Raw genomic sequence first — 11,781 nt, forward strand, 5'->3', positions numbered from 1 at the left:
ATGGCAAAGTCCATCTTCGCCCATAAGTCCACGCCTATCAAGACGTCGCAATCTAGCGTCGGCATGATCTGGAACCGGTGCCAGAACATCTTTCCCTGCACGGTGATGGGGAAGGTGATCAGCCCCGGGACGGACATACTTGACCCGTCGGCGAGGTGCACCCGTCCGCTAACCGGCTGGATCGGAAAATCGCGGGCTATCCTGTCGGCGGTTTGCGCGTTGACGAACGAAGCTTCGGAGCCGGTGTCTAGGAGGGCTTCGTACGGTTGCTTCGATATTATCACGGTCAGGTGCGGACGGGGCGTATATGCTATTCGGAGGACCGGTGGGCGGCCGCTTCGTCCCCGGCCCGCGCGGCGTTTCCCGGCGGCGGGTGACAGTCTTTTGTGAAGACGCCATCTTTGCCGCACTGGGAACAGAAACGGCGCGGTGGTCGGCGGCAGTCGAATCGGGTGTGCCCTCTTTGCTTACACCGCCAGCAGCACTCGCGGCGGTCGTAGGCTGCGGCGGCGACCGCGGACGGTGGGGTGGCAACTTGTCGGACGCGCGTCCGTTCCTCGATATTTTCAAATTCCTCCGCTAGGCGCAGTATGTCTCGCGTGCTGGTCACGGCGTCGCGTCGGATGTATAAGTGGTAACGCGGGTGCATATTATCGTAGAGCGCGTCGATATGTTCTTCTTCTGTGAATCCGGTGGCCCGTCGCCTTTTGGCTTTTGTCAAGAAAATTAATTTCCCGGAAAACCATGCACGATAAGGGAATTTACGCACAGAATACATTAGAACGTAGATGGTTATCGCATAATTTAGATGCATAGGTATATAAAAAATTTACAGCATCGTTAATTTTGGGACACTTTAGCTCATTATCTCACAAAATGTTTCCTAAATAATCGTTGATGGCTACATAATTAACCCTTAAAATTAAATTTTCATTCAACATTTGATGGAAGAGATGATCCCATTGACATTGGCAAGTATAGGTTGGTAGAACCGAAAGATGTAACTATAACATATAAGTTGGTAGAGTCGGAAGACGTAGGTTGGTAAGACGAAAAAGCGCGGGCAGTCGGCAGTCGGTTTAGAGAAAGGAGAAGAAGACGACAGCGTGTGAATAAAGATTAATATACGTGACGAACAGTGTCTCAGTTAATAAATCTCTTAAGGGTCGACAGGAGTAAGAGTGGAGACCCCTTTGTCGGCCGGTCGGGAATTACGGATTCGCTTTTCCCAAAGTTTAGCCTAATTAATTAACGAATCTCATTTCACTTATGCTCGTTTTAATCAGTAAGATCAGCCGCAAGCTGGTACAGAGCCGGATTTTGGAAAAAAGACCGAAATAAAATTTATAATAAATGTGGGGAAACGCGCAGCTAGACACGGGTCAGGTTGGGTCAGCTGCGAGTCCGTATTTTATTTATAATAAATTTTTAAGAGCCAAAATGCAAAATCCGGGTTTGTACCAGCTTGCAGCTGATCTTACTGAATAAAATGAGCCTAATTTTAATGAGATTCATTAATTATTGTAAGGATACTTTATTTACCCCAAAGGGGCCTTAAAGGGCGTTTTTATGGAACGTTCCCAAACTAATACATCCGGCGTTTTGAAGGGACGTACCCAACCCTGTACAAGCTCACCCATCCTTTTCTGAATTTATACAATGCAATGTTATCAACCAACCTTTTCAATCTACTAATCTTTCAACTTTTTTAAATCAGAAAGTTAATCCACCGATATCGAATTCTAATTATATTTGTCGTGAATCTCGTCCGGCTACATTCTCCTCCAACCGCCTCTTTCCTCCACCCACTTCACCTCCTTTCCGTTTATCTACATTCTTCTATTCGTTAATACCACTGCGTTGCCCCTCATTCTTTCCTCTCTTGCTCTCTCCACCAGCTTATGTCTGTATGCTCTTTCTTCTAGTGTTAGTTCTTCGTCGACACCAATCTCCCATCTTCTCCATATCTCATCACTTCTTTCTATCACCTCTTCCTTGTCCTCTTTTTCTTTCAATTCCGTGAAAATTACAATCTTTCCATCCACGCCAATCACCTCCCACGCTTTTCTTATCAGTATATCTCTTCCTGTTACTTTTTCCATTATTGCTTCCAGCATCACCCTTCTTTCCTTTGGCCCTTTTCCTGCCACTCTCCTCCAGATCAGATTCTTTTTCCTCTTTTCAATTTTTTCTTTTCTCTCTCTCTCTTCTTTTCTCTCCACCTCTTTCTCTCTCTTCTCTTTTTTTCTTCTTATCTCCTCCTCTCTCTCCTTTATCATTCGTCTCAGCCTGTTCCTCTCCTTTTCCTGTTCCTTTCTTCTGTCGCTTTCCGGCGGTCTTCTCCATTCCTTCTCGCTCTTCTCTCTTCCCCCGTCACCTTTTTTCTCTGCCGCCTTCGTCCTTGCTTGGCTCTCTTGCTTAGCTTCCCGATTCCTCTTGTCCTCACGACTATTATCAGTCCCTTTCATGATCCTTCCCTCTGAGTTTGTCGATCCCTCACTCCAGTCCTGTCCCCATCCCTCGCTCCACCCTTCCTCCCCTCGTTCTTCCTTTTCCTCCGCCATCCTCTTTTTCTCCACTTCCGGTTGGGTTTTTAGCATTCTCAGTTCCTCTTTGATTTCTATTCCCGTTCGTTCGTACTATTTCCTCTTTAATTTCACGCCCGATTTCCTTTAGCTCCCTCGTAATTTCCTTAATCCATCCTGTCTCTTCCCTCTTTCGTGCCGCTTTCTGTGCCTCTTCTTTGTCTGCCACTGTTCTCCTATTTTTTCTGCGGTCACCTGCCTTGCGTTACTCTTGCAATCCTTATTCTCGTATTCTTGCTCGTGCCAGGCATGCACCGCCGCTCTTTCGATTTTCAGTCGTGCCACCCTAACTCGTTTAACTCGTCGGTCCTCTCACTCACCGCGTTTCCACTGCAGCGACCCGCGCCATTTTGCCTTCTCGCGCGCAGATGTCACTTGCTTTCGTGTCACGCTTCGTTATCCCGCAGTAGTGCCAACCCGCTCTTTTGGAGGGGCCGGCACCCCGCACCGCCTCAGCACTGATCAATTTCTGTTCCGCGCACGTGTCTCTGCTCCCGCGGCTCGCGCATGCCAGTGCTCCTCTCTTCCTCTTTTCTTTTCCGGTCACCTGCCTCAATGTGATCCTCCCTCTTCTCTCTTCTTCTCTCCTCCCCTTGTCTCGCTCCGTCCTAACCTCTTTTCTTCCTCGCCGTATTTTCTTGGTTTACTTCCGATTTTTCTTGCCCTCCGGTTTTACTTCATTTGTACGCCTTCCTCTTTCCTTCCTTCGTGGTTCTCTTCATTCTCTCTTCGATCCTTGACTCCTACTCCGCCAGCACTTTCTCTTATTTCTTTTATCCATTACGGAGCACCCGTCCTCCTTCCGATTCATTAATTAATTAGGCTAAACTTTGGGACAAACGATTCTCACTAGTAAGAGCAGCTTATGGGGAATTTCCGTGGTAACATACTGACAAGGGCTGTGTTCAGATATACTGTGGTTCAGAGGTGCCAATGGTGCTGTTTGCCCGCTGCCTGCGCGCCTGGTGGGGATACGCACACAGCTGACGAAGCCGTGTACGTGTGCGCTGGGCACTCGGCGGCAACTCGGCGCGGCTCGGCCAGCTTCGGGCGGGTAGAAGAGCGCATACATAAGCATAGCCATAGCCGGTTCGAAAGTTGGTGTATGCGTTAGCGCGTCGGCTGACTTGGCTCGTCTGTTAAGGTGCGTTTAGATGGGAGCGTCGAGCGTCGAGCGTCAAGCGTCAAACACGCGCGCAGCACCCTTGCGCAGCTGTCTAAACGTGCAGATTTCAGCGTCTTGACGCTAATAAAGTGGCTAGTGACACGACTCGATAAAGGTCGAGTCGCGCTTTTGCTGATGCCATCACAATTTCCACTCAGACTTTGCTACGCAATTGACTTTGTTAAACAAACAGTGGCAAATCTGGCCGTATTGTCCGCTGAAAAGCGGCAGAAACCAATATAAAATAAGAATAAGAAAACTCGATAAACGTCGTAGAAGTAAAGAGATTATATATTAAAAATTTATATTTATTCATATTTCGTAATAAATATTAATATTATTGATAATTAATATTTATAGAATTTCACATATGGCACATATTAAAATATAATCAAGTATTAAAAGATTAATTTTTAAAAACTTTATTTACGTTCTCTTATAATAATATATATTACACATATATTGTTATGCCGCGTTGCCGATTGGTGACGGCTTACGGCAAAACGTTTATTATTTTTGGGATTTCTTGACCTTACGAGTTGGGACTCGGTAAGCACAAGCGGGCAGATTAGGAAGCGGTCGGGTTCGCAGGTGAAACAAGGTGTAGGCGTCGTTAAATGAACTTCACTTCGTTTTACTTTATATTGGAGCTATATTTCAGCGCTCCTGTTACACTCACTAACTTACACTTGTAGTTGCCTTTCACAATTATTATATCTCGCACGCGCTTTGTTATAATGTAGAACTTCGCGACAAAGCTTACGGGAACGGTCACGGGCAGAGTCTCCGGTGTATTACTCTCCGTCGCGGCTTCTTCGACGGTCCCTTATATTGCTTTGAGTTATGCCCTGTCGGCACTTTTCCGCCGGGTTCGACGGTCCCCCGAATGAGGTCGGTCAGTGACCGAGCGCATTCGCAATCTCGCTGTACTTCCGTGGTTCCGCGAATGTCAAAATGCGTTGTCGCACATTCTTATGCATATCGCAATAGTTCGATTGACGCGGAAGCTTGATGGACTTCCGCGTCCGCGTCAGCGTAAATTGAGGAGTCTTTCGAAAGACAATTTCCTCGAAGTCTTTCGAAAGACTATTCTATAATTTTATTATAAATAATTTAATAATTACCCGTTGTAATTTTAGATTACAACATCCCTCCCCCGTTAAAAAGAGAAAACGAGGTTCGCGAGTTTTCGCTATATTCTTTAATTTATACTTTGTTGTATACCCATTTCTATATTTTTTCCTTATATATATTTTACATTTTATAATACCCGTGTACAATATTTTGGTATAATCGTTTACTATTCCATTAGAACCTAGTACTTACACTACGTTTTAAAATTGGTTTCGGAAATCCGTATGGTCGAAATGATCTTTCTTCGTCGTATAATGTAAGTGGTGATCGTGGGTTCTTTTTCTTTTTTATTAATACGTATATTACAGTGCTTACTATGGCTAATGTAATTATACCGCTCGCTGTCATTGGGTATATGAATTGTTTTCGGACGTAAAAATTTCGGTCGTCGTCCTCTAGGTCAGTATTCATTTTTTGTATTTGTGTTTTTAATTCTGTCAGTTCAGCTCGATGCTGAGTTAAATCGTCCGTTGTCTCGTTCCGTAATGTGATCGTTTCATGGTCATATGTAAGCGAAATATTTACTTCGGGTAAATATGTCTCTATATCTGTCTCGTATATTGTCTCTTCAGCTTGTACTGTCATATCGGTTGTCATTAGCTTACACTCCTTTTCCAGCGTAATTTTGCCGGTGTTGTTGATTATCTGCTTCTCCTCGTGTTCATTACATTGTATAAGTATTGGCTGTTCAGTTACTGTTGAATACAGCCAATCGTGTGGTCGTCGTAATGAAATCCACTTTGTTTGTGTTGTAACAGTGTGTCTGAATTTGCACATTTTGTAGTAATGTTGCTGTTGAACATACATTTGTATCTCGCACGGTGCGTTTCCATCTATACGATATACCGGTGTATTTTGTGTGCATACGTACTGTAGATTGGTAGAAGTACACTTTGCCAGATAATCTCCATCTAAAAGCATGTAGTTCACTCTTTCTTTGTCTACTGCTATTATTTTATTGTCGACTCTTACTGATGTAAGTATATTCTTGCGCGTGAGCACAGGAAATTCAATAACGCTCATTATATCGTAGAGCGGTGGTGTGATTAGGGGAAAAAGTAAGACGGTATATATTTGATTATTCTTGTAGAATGCCTTTATTGTCGTGTGTTTTTCAATCGTAAACCAGTCTTCGAGGTGGACTCTAAACGGGAAATATGATCCCGGTGGCAATTGCTGACTTGCTTCCTTCAATTGCCAGGTGATATCCTCTACTGGCATTAATTTCGGATGCATTGTTCCCTTTCTTATGCATGCCAAATATTCAAGTATGTTCTCGACGTCGCGGATTAGATCTGTGATTACCGCTATGCCAATTTCAAAATGTTCTTTTATTTCGTCCTTATTAAGGTAATCTGTAAATCGTTTTTCTAATAGATTACGATTTCGTTCCATTATGCCTTCTAATTTCTCTATATGCCCTATGGTGGCATTCATCACCTTTATCTGATTCTGCATTGTGTGGTGTAACGTTTGTTGGTTGTTTCCCAACAGTTGCAATTGTTCGTTGATGCGCTTTTCATCGTTTGCATCCATCGTTCCGAACAGTGATTTTGCTATTGAACCTATTCCGTCCATTAATCCCCTCCTTGAGTCTGTCGACGTTTTGTATATTGTGTTGATCTGCGTGAGGATTTTTGTTAAATAGTCTAATTCTCTTCTTGCGATATTTTCAAAGGTGAGGCACGTTTCCTTATGCAGTAATTGTAAAATCTTATTATCGCATGTAATTCTTGCTTCCTGTAGATATTTTTCTATTTGCTCGTGTCTTCGATTTAGCGTTGTTAAATCAAATTTAACGACTAACTTCCATGTCTTCCGGGAATAGTGCATTTTTCCAAGCTTCTCGTAATACATCCCTGGGTGATTTTGGAATTGTTGGATTTTATAATGTGATTCCGTTTTTTCTGCTTGGGCTAATGCTTGCCCTCTCCAGCACGCGAGTATTCTGTAACAGAGACATTCTGTTTCAAGGTGTATTTCTTTCTCTCTTTCCCCTTTTTTATGTTATTCTTCTATAAAAAGTTTTAATTTGTTTACATGTTGGCGCATTATTTTTCTTCCTTTCTTTATAGTATAATTAACATCTGAATTCTTTTCGATAATTGTGTACGGTCCTGTCCATAGGGATTCAAGTTTCTTTGAACGTCCTCGTCGTAACGTTTCATCGTGCATGAGTACTCTGTCACCTACACAAAAACTGGTTTCTTTAGTCTTTGTATCATACTGTTTTTTCGCTTTAATCTTTTTTTCTTGTACGTGTTCCCTGGCAACTTTGTTGGTCGCTCTTAATCTTTCCCGTAACTCTTGTGCGTAATCATCATAGTTATACGTGAGTTTAGGTGGTTTTGTCAGTGCTGTTGGTAATTCAGCTTGGTGACCGTATACTAGCTCAAACGGTGTATACCCCGTCGCTGTGTGCGGCGTTGTATTATATGCGAATATCGCAAACGGTATCCACTCATCCCAATCCGTTTGGTCCTCGTTTATGTAGTGTCGCAGGTATTCTGCTAATGTTCGGTGGGATCTTTCGAGTGCTCCGTTGCTTTCGGGATGATACGCGGTAGTTTGAATTTTGTTTATCTTCAAAAGTTTACAGGTGTTTTTGAATACCTCGCTCAAAAAATTCGTGCCTTGATCGGTCAGAATTTTTTCTGGAATTCCATGCTCTAAGACAATTTTTGTCACAAATTGCTTACTTACTGTACTTGCTTCTTGGTTTGGAATTGGTATCGCTTTACTATATTTCGTTAAATTATCTTGAAATGTTAACAAATATTTATTTCCATTCGTTGTAATTGTAAGTGGCCCTACAATATCCAAAGCACATTTCTCGAACGGCTTGGTAGGTGTGTCCGTAATTACCAACGGTACTTTATTTTTCCGCGATAATTTATTTCTTTGACATAGCTCGCATTTAGCTATATATTTTTCGACGTCTTTCGTCAATCCGCGCCAGTTATGATTTAACCGGATTCTATTTACGGTTCGTTCGACGCCTTGGTGCCCTCCTATAGGTGCATCATGGTACTCATGTAATATCTGCTTCTTTTCTTCTTCTGTATATATTCTTGCTTCCTCTTCGTTGGAATTATCCTCGTTTATCGTGTGGATTTTCGGTTCTTCTTCTGCGGCAACTTCGTCTCGTTTTACATTGCGGCTCAGTGCGTCGGCGTTTACATTCGCCTTTCCGGCTTTGTGTATAATTTCGTATAATAAACTCTTGCGTAAAATCCGGATACTTAAGCACAGGTGCCGTTGTTAGTTTTTCCTTTAAATTATTGAAAGCATTTTCTCGCTCTGAAGTCCATTCAAATTTTTCCGTTTTCTTTGTTAACTTTGTTAACGGTTTGGCTGTCTTCGAGAAATCTTTTATGAATTTTCTATAGTAACCGGCTAAGCCGATAAATGATTGCACGTCCTTAACTCTTTTTGGCGTAGGAAATTCTTTTATCGCTACTAGTTTTGACGGGTCTGGAGAAATTCCATTCTCCGAAATAATGTGGCCTAGGTAGATCACTTCCTTGCGCAAGAATTCACACTTCTCCGGTTGTAATTTTAAACAGTTTTTTCGGAGTCTTTGTAGCACCTCTCTTAATCGTTTGTTGTGGTCCTCCAGGCTAGGTCCATACACTACTATGTCATCTAGATACACAAGACATTTAATTCCCTGTAGGCCAGTTAGTACAGAAGTCATTAACCGCTGAAACGTTGCGGGTGCGCTCTTTAGCCCGAACGGCATGCGATTAAATTCGTAGTGGCCGTAAGGTGTCGAAAATGCCGTCTTGTGTTTATCTCGTTCGGCCATCGGTATCTGGTGATACCCAGATGCCAGATCTAGCGTAGTAAAATACTTGGCGTTCCCCAACTGATCAAGTATATCAGTGATATTTGGCAGTGGGAATGAGTCGCCTATCGTTAGATCGTTTAGCTTCCAAAAGTCTACAACTACTCGGAGCCTTGGATTTCCGGCTGCGTCAGCTTTTTTAGGTACCACTAACAACGGTGCATTCCATTGGCTAGTACTGCTTTGAATTATTTTGTTTTCTAACATTTCTTGTACTTGCCGATTTACTTCCGCTTTATGCTTGTTTGGAAGTCGGTATGGTCTTACATTCACAGGCGCAGCGTCAGCGCGTGTGTTTATTTCGTGTTTTACTGCTGCAGTACACGATAATGGCTCTCCTTCTAAATGAAATAAATCGCCGTATTCTTCGCATATGTGTTGGAGTGATCGTTTTTCCTCGGCGTTTAAGTGCTGCGTACGCAATGCTAGTCAGATGCGTTCGTTTCGAGATACAGCAGGTTTAGTTTCCTTTCCCGTCATTGTTGCATGTATTTTTGTATGAGTATCTGTTTCTAGTTTTTCCAGCGTAACTTGTGGAATCGGTATTTCAATTTCCTTGTCTGTAGTATTTATTATGCTTACAATGCAAATATGATTCTCCGGTTTCACTAGGCAGTTTCCAATATAAACTCCTGGTTTCATCTCTCTTGCTTGTACGATACCTTCTTCATTTTTATCCGTAATTGCCTCTATTATAGTCTCGCTGCGAGGCTTTAGTGTGACCTTTCCATACGGGTGCAATTTGAAAGTTTCTTCCTTTATTTTTAATTGCATTTGCTCGTAATCGCAAGATGCGGCGTGTGTCCGTAGGAAATCTATTCCTAGGATTCCATCGTATTCTATGGCCATGTCTTCTCCTACCACATAAAATGCGTGTTTAATTTTTAATTTATTTGTTTCAATGGTCGCATACACTTTTCCGATTGTGTGTATTTTGTGTCCCGTGATTCCGGTGAGAGCTATGCGATCTTCATAGACTGAGGCGTCATCCTTTAACGCGTTTAGCTTTATTAATGAAATTGTTGAACCAGAGTCATATAGCATATTCGATGCTCCGGGTTTTACTTCTCGTATGGGTAATCTTGTTAATAACAGTTCTGGCTTCGTACGGCCGTATGGCACACTTTCGATATGTGTAACCCGATATTCTGAGGCAGGTCGTGGTTGTTTTCCTCTCGCCTCCTCTTGTTCGTCTTCGCTGCTTGCAGAGTCAGCGTTCTTCCTTCGGTTCGGCACTTTCAATTGTTGTCTTTTTTCGTTTTCTCTAGATTTGTTGGTGTTGGGGGTGTAGCTTCGCCCTTTTAATGTCCAACACTCATCTCGATTGTGCCCCGATTTTTTGCAATAATTGCAATATTTCTGCAGTGCATTTACTTGTGCAGGTTTACTAGGTTTAGGTAATGCGTTTCCTTGGCTTCGGCATTCCCGTCCATAATGACCAGTTTTTCCGCATTTAAAACATTGTACGCTCTGATTTTGGGGCTGTCTCGTATATCCTGGCTTATTTTTGTATAGCGAGGCGCCCGTTTTTTGTCGCGGTCGGCCCTATGAGCTTTTCTTCCGCGCTTGCTCCCGTTATGGCTTCTTGTAACGTCGCATATCGCTGCGAACGTACAAGTATTTTTAATTCGTCGCGCAATCCTATTTGAAAATTAATTAAAGCTTGTTTTTGTATCGTTTGCTGGATCGCGCGTTTAAACATACTGGAGTGATCTTCTCCTTCTATCATAGCGTCATATAGCTTCATGGCTAGTAGATCGACTCGTTGCCCAAAAGCATGTGCGCTTTCGTTTGGCTTTTGCTTGAGAGTATTAAACTCAATCTGCAAATGGGTAGTGCTCTGCTTGGCTTGATAGCAATCTTCTAATTGTTGCTTTAATTGAGCGAATGTTTGTATATCTCGCGTTTCAAAATCTTGCATCGCTTTTCCTTTTAATTTTGTATATAAAATCGCCTGTACTAATGATTCTTCGTCTGTAGGCTGTATATTATGTACCGCATATGTGCACGCGTTTATAAATTCTTGTAATTTCTGTCGCGACGTCCCATCGAACTCAGGGATCATGCTTCGTGCTTCTTTTAACGTTATAGCATTCGGTATGGAACTACGCCGATTTCTTATATCGTGTTCCGTCCGTCCGTAATTTTCGCTCGAATATCTTTCGTTTCCGGCTCCTACTTGGTCGCCGTTTCGTGCACTATTTTCTAGTGTTATTAACCGTTCTCGTAATTCGCGCGTTTCGTCACGCATTTCTATACGCGATTCCTCTTGCATTTTCTGCATTTCCCGTAATAAATTGTATATTTCTCTTACGTCGTGCGTTTCCGTAGATAGCGGTGCGTACTGTGCGTCAGATTGTGACTGTGCCATTTCGGTTTCCTTAACTTGCGCTTGTGGCTGGTTTGTGTGAGTGCGTTCTTCTAATAGGGGTTTTTCCGTTCGCGTCTCTTCGCCGTTTTCCCGATAGTATTCGCTAGGGTCGAATATATCGCTCTCGTAAGAGGTCAATGAAAATTCTCGTCGCAAGGATACTCTGCTAGGGGTTCGGCTAACGTATGGTCTGCTTCTACGCGGTTTTTCGTCCGTCCGGTCAATGGGGTCGGTTGAGAATAAACTCTCGTCAATCTCACCAAACGGAAACTCGCGCTCAGTAACAACGTTTTCCGGTAACTCGGTTTCGCTGTCCGAGTGTCGCGTTTCTAATGCTACACGAACGTTATCTAAGGTCGCTTGTGTTGTCGCGCGCGGACTATTTACCCGTGGTGAAAATTCGTTGATTAACCACGACGCATTGGCTATCGGCGTTCGGGGAGGACTATTTTCTCCCGACATTCACGCGTAGTACAATTTTAAATTTTCTCGACTTACATTAGAATTACGGCTCGCATGGTCGCTCGCAGGCTCCGTTGTTTGCGGCTGGCCCTGGCGTGAAGATGCTGGTTGTCGAACGCAGTTGCTGCTTCTCGTTGTTCGCTGCTTCTGCGTTGTCCGCTGCGTTGGCGTTGTCCGCTGCTTGGCGTCGTCCGCTGCTTTGGCGTTGTCCGCTGCT

General features: G+C 43.3%; 1 pseudogene; it reads right to left on the reverse strand.

Annotated features, from left to right (window-relative positions):
- Nucleotides 1-8,190: 8,190 nt before the first annotated feature.
- LOC143901604 (uncharacterized) lies at nt 8,191-11,564 on the reverse strand (annotated as a pseudogene).
- Between the last annotated feature and the right edge of the window lie 217 nt (nt 11,565-11,781).

Source organism: Temnothorax americanus, unplaced genomic scaffold (genome assembly GCF_048541705.1).
Source record: "Temnothorax americanus isolate GAGA-0224 unplaced genomic scaffold, ASM4854170v1 Scaffold35, whole genome shotgun sequence".
NCBI classification, from domain to species: Eukaryota; Metazoa; Arthropoda; class Insecta; order Hymenoptera; family Formicidae; genus Temnothorax; species Temnothorax americanus.